The sequence below is a fragment of the Tiliqua scincoides genome, chromosome 2 (genome assembly GCF_035046505.1).
Source record: "Tiliqua scincoides isolate rTilSci1 chromosome 2, rTilSci1.hap2, whole genome shotgun sequence".
NCBI lineage: Eukaryota > Metazoa > Chordata > Lepidosauria > Squamata > Scincidae > Tiliqua > Tiliqua scincoides.
This window is the reverse complement of record NC_089822.1, coordinates 185,013,007-185,025,522: the sequence shown is the minus strand read 5'-3', so window position 1 is coordinate 185,025,522 and position 12,516 is coordinate 185,013,007.

Sequence of the window (12,516 nt, the reverse complement as noted above, 5' to 3'; positions counted from 1 at the left end):
GGCTTGCAGTGCTCTCTGTTAAAGATGCTGTGACTCCCTCTGCAATGCAGCCATGCTCAGCAGATCATAGCCTGCAGCAAAGTCCCTCCTGAGCTGTGCAGCTCCTGAAGACAGCCCTGGCATAGACTGACTGGCACAGTGAGATGTGGGATGGGACAGTCTGTTCATTTAGAATTTCTACACATAGGCTGATCTTTCAGTCATAGTGAGCACATAGGAAATATTCTGTTGTTTTTATCTGTCATCTTCTTCCCCTCCTCTTCTTTTAGGGAATGATTGTTTGTATGGGTACATAGGAACATCTATATGGAAACATCTCTGTATATGCACAATGACCGATTTCTATGACCAGTCATGGCCCTTGCATCACTGTATCTGCTTAGGCTTTCTATGAAAGTTCCCATGTTCTTGATTTTGTCAACCACATCCGGCAGTCTTTTTGGTCTCCCGTGAATTTTTTTTCTGCGGGTATACAGAAAAAAAAGACTCTTGCTATAGTAAATCACTTCTGCTTTTGTCAACTGCATTCCACAGGAAATTCTCTCCATTTCCTTGACAGTTTAATTCCTTTATTTCAGGCCCTGATACAGAACAGGCAAGGAGGAATGACTATCAATGTGCAGGAGGAGAGAATCCCCTGACTGGTTTAATCTCTTTTGTAGAACTTAGTTTCACTTTCAAGAACAGCATCATTCTTGGCTGTTTGCCACATTCTGAAACTACCCCTCGACAGCGCTGTACAAAATGCTAACTGGACTCCTTTACTAGTATTTTACTTATAACTTGGAACACAATGCAGTAGATAACATTTTTCTTTCATGACTAATCTGCAAGGTCAGGTGGCAAATCTGAGAGCCTTCGTACACCCATTGCTGGTTTTTGTGACCCTTTCTGGAGAAAGCAGATCTGGCCACTAGATCAGCTCACTTTTGTGCCCTGGTTACATATCTGGGATCTGGGATCCCAGTGATCTGGGATCACTACCTGAGGAAGGTAAGACTGCTGCCATGTTTTCAGCCCACCACATAGTCATCCAAAGAGGAGTGATGGGCAGAGAAATAACCACCCAGTCCTAAATCCGGGATCTTCTTCATAGGTGCAGTGATGCCAAAACTGCTACCGCTACACCCAGCGGCACTGCAGAGGCCGCCAGAGGTTTCCTCATGGGAAAGGGACTTTTATCCCCTTCCTAGGGAAAGCCCCAAGTCCCTCAATAGGGCTTCTCAAATCAGCTCCAGCAATTTTGCTGGTGCAAACTTGAGAGACCCAGTGTCAGGGCCTTCTGGCCCAACAAGGAGTCCCACCCCCCCCAGCTCCAGTTCCTCCCTCGCCCTGCCCTTTCCTTGCTCTGGACCGCCTCCGACCTCCCACCCCAAGACCCTTACCGCCACCCAGAGCTTTTACCTAGCTCCAGGTGGCATCTGGTTGGCACTGGGCTTAGTGCTGACTGATGCTGGGCTCACGCCTGCTCTGACTCTGCACAGCATGTTGCGGACGTGCCTTATGGCATGTTTGTGACACCCAGCACCAGCACTGGAGCTCAGCACTGGTGCTGCACGTCTTTAGGATTGGGCCCTAAGCCAACTGCCTCTAGCAACAAAGTGACTTGGAAATGATGAGGTGATCAGTGGTTCCACAGCTATATGGGTGAGGATGTTGCCTCACTGGAGAGACCTCAGAGGAGGCTGGGCATGTCTTGTGACCTCCTTCCTGTCATACTGTGTGGCTTGCCATGCTCTTTGTGAAGGAGACAGGAAGAATAACAAGGGCAAAAGTTAAGCAGACAATTAATAGCTCTCAGAAGAGGAGTGAGCTGAAGGAAGCTATCAAACAATGATGGAAAAAGATACAGGTGATGGCCAACTCCCTTACCTCACCTGTTTGAGGTATTTGCAAGGGCAGACTGAAAGAGAACAAAGGACCCCCTGGGTTGGTGATACCCAAGCTGGGAAGGGTACCTCAAAGAGGGACTTATTTTTAGTTAGACTATTGCAACATGCATTCTGCATGGAGCTGCCAATGAAAAGCACTCAGAAATGGCAACTAGTGTAAAATGTTACAGCGGTTTGGTGTCAGAGGCCTCACTTGTGGAGCACATTATTCCCATTTTATTTAATATTCCTTGGCTCTCTCGTTTGTTTTTGGGGGCAGTTCAAGGCCTGGTCATTACTTCAAAAACGTTACCTATTTTTTATTTACCTCAAGGTAGGCCACCTGGCCACTTATGGGTCTTCTTGGACCTCACCATGTATTTAGGTGGTGTAAGTCTGAGGAGACGGAATATGCAAGGAAAGTTCTGGATCAAAGAGGGAGATACCTTGACCCATACCTTTTTACGTACCTCTCACTGGCCATCTGATTACACACACCCCACCATAGCATGCAGTGCATGCTCATTGGTGCAGTTTCATGCTATCTCAGGGGATAGGATTGGGCTGTAAGCTGATGAGCATTTAACCAATCTTGCTCAGCTATCAGAGGCTGAAAAATAGGCCTACATGAATTTCGTAGGCAGGGGACTTTGAGATCTCACATTCCTCAGTGGAGAAGCAGTATGGCTGAGCACCTGTCCCAATTTTACCTTTAGGGTCAGCTGATGCCAGAAGAATTAGTGCACTGTGATTTTAGTTCCATTTGACTGTTGCTGTGCTTTTATTGTTAATTTTATCACTATATTTTATTTACCGTATACTGTGAACCACCAGGAGGCTTGTATCTTAATGGCCCTTCCTCTGCAGCCTTTTGCACCCCTGAAAACCTGCTCCTGAGGGTTGGAGGACCATTCAGAACAAGATGGTGTGTGGCAATGGACTGCAGCAGGAAGAGGGAAGTGGTCAAAATGCCCCCTCCTTTATCTCATGAATGGAAATTCTGTTCCCAGAACATTTTAGGATATAGCACAGTATGCTTATTTTGGATAATGAAGTAACTAGGATGATCTTTATGTCAACAGGGAAGATTGGTTAGGGTCATCAACTTACACTATCATTCTAATAGCTATGATGCAGTGCTATGTACATCCTTATGATGACTCAGGAAAATTCTGGATGGCAAAACAGTAAGATCTTGAATTTCTGCAACACGAATGAAGGTGTAAACATCCGAGAGATGTCAGCCCCCAAGTCAATATGGCTCAGTTGGTGAGCACATGATGGTTATGTGCTACCTCCTGGCTTAGTGGTAATATGTAGTGGGACAATCCCAGAAGCAGCAGTGTATGCCAGGATGCTATCCCCTTTTTTTGTAGCCCAACATGCCCCCTTCATATCCTTGGATTTACACCAGCAGAGTAGCTAGCATGGGTCCAAAGAGACCCACAGGTAATCAGGCAGCCTATCAGGAAGTAGTTGGCAACCTTCAGTCTTGAAAGACTATGGTATCATGCTCTGGAAGGTGGTTCTGGAACAGCGTCTAGTGTGGCTGAAAAGGCCAATTCGGGAGTGACAATCCCTTCCACACTGGGAGCAAGTGCAGTCTGTCCCTGGTCTGTCTCCCTGGCTATGGGCCTTCCTTCTTTGCCTCTTTGCCTCAGACTGTTGGTATAAATGTTTTTTTCTACCTTTTTCTGGCCATCTGGTCACCCTCCCATCCCCATAGCACATACTCTGTTGTTGTGGCTGCATGCTGTGGACTGGCAGGGAATAGGATTGGGCCTTAACAAGGTCATTCAAGGTCATTCAAGATCCACTTATTAGAGACTTCCAGTCAAGTCTCTAGTACTGCTTTAACTGAAAATGGCTTAAGATCTGGCCTAGGATGGTCTGGGAATCTGGCATAAGCCAGCTCCCTCTGTTGACACTTTTCCATATTGCTACAATCAGTACAAGTCAGTCAGTAGCATCAAAATGGAGATGCAAAGGAGAAATTGTGTTGTTCTGTCTCAGTTTGCTGGTGTGAATTGTTAATGATAGATCCAAAATTCAAACACTAATGCAAATGACAAAATGTTTGTAACAAAGAAAATAGTACATGGACATGTGACTCCAATGAATGCAGAACTTTAAAAATTGTCAATTAGTAATACAAACATGAGTCAGGTAGCTATGATAAAATGCTATATTCATCTTGATGATGATTGATGGAATCCCCAGAGATCCAAGCAGCAAGCTGCAGAATTTCCACTCACTAAAAGGGTGTGACTTCCTAGAAAGAGACATCAACACCCAAGACAGTATAATTCAGGTGGCAGTGATGAAGATGTGAGATAACCTTTAGTGTTCACTAAAATGTCTCCAACTAAAATTGCTTGTGAAGATTTAAGGGAAGCTAGAACATGAGGAAATTTTAACATCTGGGTGGAACATCATTGCATTTGAATATAGTTCTTTAGTAAAAATTCACAGACTTGAATATGCACAAAACTGATTCAGAGCTGTTGGCCCTATTTACCTTTTTCTAATAGGATTTGACTTAGATTTGACTCAATATGGATACCTGACCAGTGCTGAATGGCCTCACCTGACCTCCCAGACATAACTGGAAGCACCTTGTGTCCAAGAGGATTTCTGAGGTCCAAGAAGACCACACTTGGCCTCACTGGTCCTCAGAACACTTCTTGATGCAGCCAAAAGGCACTTCCAATCATATCTAAGAGGTACAGGGATGGCCAATCCGTGGTTTTGGTATCTGGGGGGGGGGGGGTCTGGGAACTGAGGTCCAACTGTAATACATTTTGATTTTTGGCAAAGTTTGAAAATCTATTAGCAATTCTATTACACAGCTCTTGTATCCAAGTTATGTAACGTTTTGGATACATTTCAGAATTTAAACAATAGAATTAAAAATAGGTGAGACTGGGTCTAAAACTGGGTCTTACTTCAGAATGCCAGATGCAAGGGAGGGCACCAGGATGCAGGTCTCTTGTCTTGTGTGCCCCCTGAGGCATTGGGTGGGTCACTGAGATATACAGGAACAGGGAGGTGTGGTGGGTGGGGAGGCAGGTGAGGCACTAGAGCTTCCCCACTGGAGTCCTTTGAAAAGTGCTGCTACTGTGGGAGGTGTGCAAGCACACACAACACACCTCCCCACCCACTTCACATCCCTGTACAGGAAGCTGGACTTGATGGGCTTTTGGCCTGATCCAGCAGGGCTCTTCTTATGTTCTTATAAAATGCCTAGCTATTTACTTATAATAAGGGAGCTTGTGCTCTCCTGTAAGGACTCTGAGCCAATGTTTCAAAGCCTTTACAGATGCAATCCTAACCTTGGGTTAGGCTGGTGCAAGTTCCTTGTGCCGGCCCAGGAGGGTGGGTCACAAATGTGCTGTAAAGCACATTTACACCACCTTGGGAGTTGGCTGGGCTGGCACAGGGACGCACCCTGGCCCACTGAGGCTGTATCCACCCTCTGTGCTGACTTGGGGAGGGAGGCGGACACAGGGGAGGGTGGGGAGGAGGCAGGAGGGAGGCGTTCCAGGGCAGGGGAAGGGCAGACAAAGGGCAGTCTTTGGGCAGGCGTGGAGCGGGAGGTGAGGCTGGGACCTGGCTGTTATGCCGGATCCCTCCCCTGTTCCCAAGGCATCGTGGAGCAGCTTGAAGCTGCTCCATTCTCCTTGGACTTGTGCTACCTTCGGAGGTGGTACAAGTCCAAGGAGAACCATTGGGGCTGTGGTGTCTTACCTGGGGGTAAGGGGAAGAGTTTTCTCTTGCCTCCAACTGAGCCACTTCTGACTCAATCGTGCAGTGGATACAGCGTAGGCCTCTTGGCCTGCCTGTTCTAGTGCAAGATAGGATTGCGCTGCACAGGAGAGAACATGTGTTAAAAATAGGAAGAGAAATACACTAAACACTAAATAGGGAAAAAGACCATGCAGTTCACAGGTTCATTCATGAAGGAGGAAGGTCCAATAGCCAAGAAGTTTTATCTATTTCAGGGCCAATCCTATCAGGCCTTGTGCAGCTGAAACTTGAGCTCTGGCATCACAAGGCATCACATCACAAAAATATTTTCCCTCACCTCTCCCAGGCTTCCTGATCACACACACACACACACACACACCATTGGATGCAGCACATGCCCCACTGCACAGCAGCAGCAGCAGCAATGGTGGGGGATAGGACTGGGTTGTCAGGCTGCTGTGATGAGTTGGTACCTGAAGAGCCATGTTGAGTTGCTCAGGCTGATGCAGTTGAGTAAACCTACTGGTCATTGACTAGGCCTATCTGCAGAAGAAAGGGAGAGATATAGAAGGTTTGCAGAAAGAGACTTGGCAAGCCCATTCAATTTATCACTTGGTGTTTTGTTGGCATCCATCAGTCTCAGAAGTATTGGACTCTGAATGATGGTTCTGGAACAGTGTTTAATGTGACTGAAAAGGCTGATTTGGGAGGGAAAATCCCTTCCACACCGGGAGCAAGTGCAGTCTGTCCCTGGTCTGTCTCCCTGGCTATGGGCCTTCCTTCTTTGCCTCGCTGCCTCAGTCTGTTGGGCAAGTGTCTCTTCAAACTGGGAGAGGCCATGCTGCACAGCCTGCCTCCATATAAAGTTATAAAATTGGTGTGATTTGTGTTTTTTCTCAGCTCTGCTGTGATTTCAGCTTATAGTGATCTCACTGTTATCTCAGCTTTATAGCAATTTCCTCTCAGCCACTGAAAGGGCAACATAATGTTTTGCAAGCAGGCCAGCCTAGATCCAGGGAATGAAGAGGAGATGCAGAGAGAGAAGGAGCGCCATAGGTGGGCAGCTAAGTTGGGTTCTTCCAGGGTGAGGAGGAGTGAGGGAGGAAGAAGAGATGGGGATGGCTGATAGTCCTATAGCTGAGCATCTAGGCTTGATACTTCAAGAGTGAAGAGGAGGTGGGGAAGAACTGGGGACAAGAGAACAGGAAGCAGAGAAGGAAGAAAGAAGAAAGGATAGGAGTCCACTGAGAAGTGAATATTACCTTCCTGGCTCCGTAGGAGCACTGCAACAAGGGAATGGGTTGCTCTCTAATGTAGCACAATGAAGATACTTCAACTAGGGAGGATATGGAATTCTGAACCGTGGCTCTGTCACTTATTCCTTTATAGATTATTTCCCAATAGACTAGCATAGGCTCAGTAGCGTCCCCCGAGGGGGAACACAGTGCTAAGTTTTGCAGGGCTCCTCAACGCACTAAGTAAGTTGCCTCTTCCTCTCACTGTCAGAGCTATTCCGGGTGGTGAGAGAAGCACAGAGGAGATGCCTTTGCATTGCCCAGAATGGCTTCAAGGGGAAGGGGCAGCGCCTTGAGACAACCAGCAAAACGTAGTGTTGTGCCCCTTCAGTGGGAATCCCACTGCATGGGCTCTTTTGTTTTACCAAAGCTCAAGTCTTCTAAGCTTGACTCTCAGGTTCATCTTTTGTTTTACTCTCAGTTCCTGCGCCTTGTGCTTGCTGGCCTTTTGGTAGATAATCAGGTTAAAACTACAGCCACTGATTGCTTCCTTCATTCCTCACAAAGGTTTGAGCCATTTGCAAGGGCACAGCAAATTTAATCAAGATTTGATGGGGAGATGGTTGGTTTTAGTCCCTTGCTCTATTGTGGCATCAAATGGCCACAAGGCATTGTGCCAAAGGCTTCATGGAAAAGGGTGATTTTGAGAAGGGATTTGAAGTGAGAGAGGAGACATCATGCAGGTGTTCCAGAAGGCAGCTCCATGCGTTGTCATTTAATTTAGCCCATGTCTTGTATTTTTAAAATCTCAAGGCAGCATAATAAAACAGGATAGCTCAGAAACCTGGCCCAATGCTTTCTGGGATAACTCTCCTGTCCATTGTACTCCTGCACTGCTGGCATTTGTGGATTAAATTCCCTTTGTGGTTCTAATTCATTTCACTTCCTTTGATTTTCCAGAAACTGAGCCAATGTGAAGCAGTTGCTCAACTGCTGGCTGTTAGATATGGAACATCCTTCTTCAGACATGTAGAATTAACTGAGATGCTGGACATATTGTTAAGGCAGTGGTGAAATTCTTATTTTTCTTGCTTAGTGCCACCTGGTGGCTCTTGTACTTAAATAGCTTATGCAGTGTTCGGAGAAGGAAAGATCACAACTGAACAATAGATAAACAAAACATACCAAACTATAAAATACTGTTTTTTTTCAGACTGAACAGGAAGATCTGGGCGGATTACCTGAGCCTTCAGCTTCATGTCAGGGATTATTCGCCTTGTGCAAGATTCAGCTACTAACAGCTGAATCCTATCCGCTACCAAGGTAGCATGCACTGTATGCTATGGGGGGGGGGGGCCTCAATCAGACAGCCAACACGAAAGAAGTAAAAAATGTACCTCCCAGCAGGCTGCCTTATCACCTATGGGTCTCCTCTGACCCATGCCAGCTATTTTGCTGGCATTAAGTTCAAGGAGAGGAAGGGCCAGGGTAGCTTGAAAAATTAGGGGTAGAATCTGGCATGCATTTGTGCCACCAAGATACCCACTTCCACTGCTGCCTTCCCCCCCTTCCTGCCCCAAACCTCCCCCTGCTTCCCTCTGAAGTATACTAGATACAGTTCTGGACTTTACATTTCTTCACTAGGTTTTCTGCTCCTGGCACTTATTTCTATTTCGAAACTTATTATATTCATTAAAAGATGCTTCTCATCTCATTCCAAATTCTTGGGAGTGAGTAGCAGTTGTTCAAGAAATGTATAAACATTTGAAGGTGGTATAAAAAATATCTGAAATATTTATTTTATTTAAATGCTGTAGAGACTGCCTTTCTCTCTGAATACAGCATGTATTAGAATGCACTCCTATGTATTTAGAAGAAGTAAGACCCACTGCTTGAGTTTTCTCACCCAGCAAAAAAATGTGCTTTTTTTTTTTTAAAGCTGGCAGTCTCCTCTGTGGGGGCATGACCCAGTTGTACCATCTTTCCAATCACTGCCTCCCCTCCCCCTCCATCTCATTTGGGGGCAGGGAAGACTTAATCCCCTAGGTCAGTGTTTCTCAAACTATGGGTCAGGATCCACTAGGTGGGCCATGAACCAATTTCAGGTGGGTTCCCATTCATTTCAATATTTTATTTTTATTCTATTAGACTTGATGCTACACAGAGTGTGAATGCATTTGGGGAAGTGTTACAGACTGGTACTTTTAACAAGCTACTATTCTTTTAACTATGATAGTAAATGGGACTTACTGCTGGGTAAGTGTTGGTAGGATTGCAGCCTATGATGGTTAAAAATTTTCCTGCTTGATCATGTCACTTCCAGTCATGACATCACTTCTGGTGGGTCCTCCTGACAGATTCTCATTCTAAAAAGTGGGTCCCAGTGCTAAATGTGTGAGAACCACTGCCCTAGGTAAATGTCTCAGATTGCTTTCTGTTGTCCATGGTTCCTGCTCAGGCCAGGTCTTTTGAAGAAGAAAAAAATTCAAAGACAGCACACTGAGTGCTCCTGGTGTCCATACATCCATGGCTGGAGATCCCAAAGCCAGAGATGCCAGGAGCAGCATTCTGAACCAGAAACTTAGCCCCTTGCAGGCACCCTAGCCTGCATATCAGCACTGACAGGAGGCCAGGAAATAGGGCCTAGGAGAGGGGGGTGAAGGGGGTAATTCGTACCTGCGTCCAAGGGGGGCCCAAGATCCAAAGGAGGGGGCCCAGAAATTTCCTGGGATCTGACATTTTCCTTTCTACTCAGACTTGTTGCCTGTACGGGATGCTGGGGACATTACCATGACTGGGGATGCTGGGGGCACTACTGATGCCACATGGGTGAGTAGACCTGGGCTCCAAAGACTTTTCCAGCTGTCTCCCTCCCTTCACCCTGCTTCGCCCCTCCCTGCCCCTATTCTGCTCACCCGTCACCACTCTGCCCTGCTCTGTTTCGCCCCCCCCTTTGCAAAGGGGCCCAAAAGAAATTTTGTATCCCCTGATAAAATTCCTCTCAGAGGCCCTGCCAGGAAGAATATGATGCATGACTCCAAGGCAGAGAACGAAATTTTTCCAATTTTCAGGAGAGAGGTGGAGCCTGTGAAGGGTATTGTACTCTGAATCTAGATCTCTCAGGCCACCTCTTTTCCTTGTTGGAGCAAGTTGCTCCTTTGGTGCTTTCTGTAGCTCTGCAAACTTCAACCTGGGCTCCCACTTGCAAGACTGGAAAGCCTAACTTACCATACTACCTCATGAGATTGTTGAGATGCTACAGCAATGCTCACCTACTTTAAAAAGGGTAGAATATCCTTGCTACCTCTTTAAGAGGCGAGGCTGGAAGGACTCAGGATAAGAAGAAATGTCCCAGTTTAGCTCTTACTTAGACTTAGGGGGCAGGAGGTCTGGTCTAGAGGGTAGAGCCTCCATTTGCCTGAAGATTAACATCCACAAAGTCGGCAGTTCGAGGCCACCGGCACCGTGCGACCTTGAAGCAGCTGGCAAGCTGCAGCTGAGCTGTTCCATCTGCTCGGAGCGTGGGAGGATGGAGGCCAGAATGTTAAACCAGATCGGAGCGTAACATCTTGAATGTGGTGGTTCTTGAAAGAGAGAACCTTCTTTCAATTTGTAAAAATCCCTGCGTGGATTTAATAAGCCTGCCTGTGTAAACCGCCTTGAATAAAGTCTTGAATAAAGACCAAGAAAGGCGGTATATAAATACTGTATATTATTATTATTATTTTTTATATATTATTATTTTTTTTTAAAATCCTTTAGTTTCCAGTAGAGAATGGAATAACCCCTGAGTTTTGGATTGTGACAGTACTGAGTGATATAAATAACTCAACCTTTCTTCCCCTGAATGTTCTCAACAGAAGAACTTAAGACAGCACTGATGTGTGATCTTGTAAGTCATTTCAATCTATGTATCATCAACTTGAACCTGACCACACAAACCAAAATAGTTATGAAAAAGTCAGATCTTGACGGAGGCTCTGGCAATTGGGAAGGGGCAGGGTGGAAAGATATAGTAGTTTGTCCCTCTAAGCAAACACAACCAGAGGCAACCAAGGCAAGAAACCTCAGTGCTTAAAATAATTTACATAAGTGACAAGGCAAGTCAGATTTTAAGCTTCCCATGTCTGGATTTCAAATTTAAATCTTATATTAGCAAGTTTGATTTAAGATTCTCTCTCTCGCCTCAGATTAACAGCTTTAGTAGGGGTTGCCTCACAGCTTGGGCCTGTTGGGACATAGGCCAACATATACATAGCCTGAGGGGGCTCACATATACATATACATATAGGGACATAGGCCCAACATATACATAGCCTGAGGGGGCTCACAACAGACACAACCTGGGGCCTGGGGCCCTCTGAGGCAGCTTGCCTCTAAAACCAAGAGCTTGCACATACTACTATGACTTGTAACCCATAGTGAACTTCTCCAGAAATGTGTCCAGTCCCCTCTTAAAGGCATCCAGGCAAGATACCATCACTACTTCTTGTAGCAAAGAGTTCCACAAACTAATTACATGCTGGGTAAAGAAATATTTTCTTCTGTCTGTTCTAACTCTTCCAACACTCAACTTTTGTGGATGTCCCCTGGTTCTGGTGTTATGTGAGAGGGAAAAGAGCGTCTCTCTATCCACTTTGTGCATCCCCTGCATGATTTTGTACGTCTCAATCATGTCCCTCCTCAGGCACCTCTTTTCTAGACTGAAGAGGCCCAAGCCTTTCCTCATAGGGAAAGTGCCCCAGCCCAGCAATCATTTTGGTTGCTCTCTTCTGCACCTTTTCCTTCTCCACTATATCCTTTTTGAGATGTGGGGACCAGAACTGGACACAACAGCATTACAATATTAGCTGTCTTATTCTCAATGCCTTTTCTAATGATCCCAAGCATGGAATTAGCCCTCTTCACTGCCGCCGCACATTGGGTTGACACTTTCATTGAGCTGTCCACAAGGACCCCATCTTCCTTGAAGATATTTGAAGATATTGTCCTTGAAGATATTTGAAGGCACATAAGAGCAAGGGCCAGGCTACCTCATTTTGGCATCTTGTGGGTTAAAAAGAGAGGGGGAAATGGTACCTGGCAGTGATGGCCACTACAATCAGAACAACAAACAATTGAATAAGGGCCAAAGGGGAGCGATGGGTGGGATGGTGCCTGTGAAATTCTTTGTATTCAACCACCCAATGCCTTCAGTTGAACCTAAAAAGTACACCTGCAAATGTCCAACTCAGCCTTAGTTTGGCCCATGGAAAAATACCTCAGAGGCATATATAGGTTTGTGACTTCTGGTGCAGAAGATGCTATTTTGGTGCTCACACCAAATGCTTTCCCTCTGCCATGATTCTTTTGCAATTCTCCCTATATTTATTTGTTACTGTGTATTTGTTACCATTGTGATGCTTTGTATGATTGTGTCACAAAGTTGTGTGATGGCTATGAATATTTAGCCACTTTGGGTGCCCTCGGGGGAGAAAGGCAGGTTACAAACAAACAAACAATATTTACTGTAATGGGTTTGCATTTGTGACCCCATTCCCTTCTTTGCCAGCCTAACTAGTTTATTGTTCTGCAGCTCAATCTAATTTACTTGAAAGAAATGAAACGCGCTCAATGGCATTTACTTGGGATTTAGAAATGGGATTTAGAAATGCCTACCTATG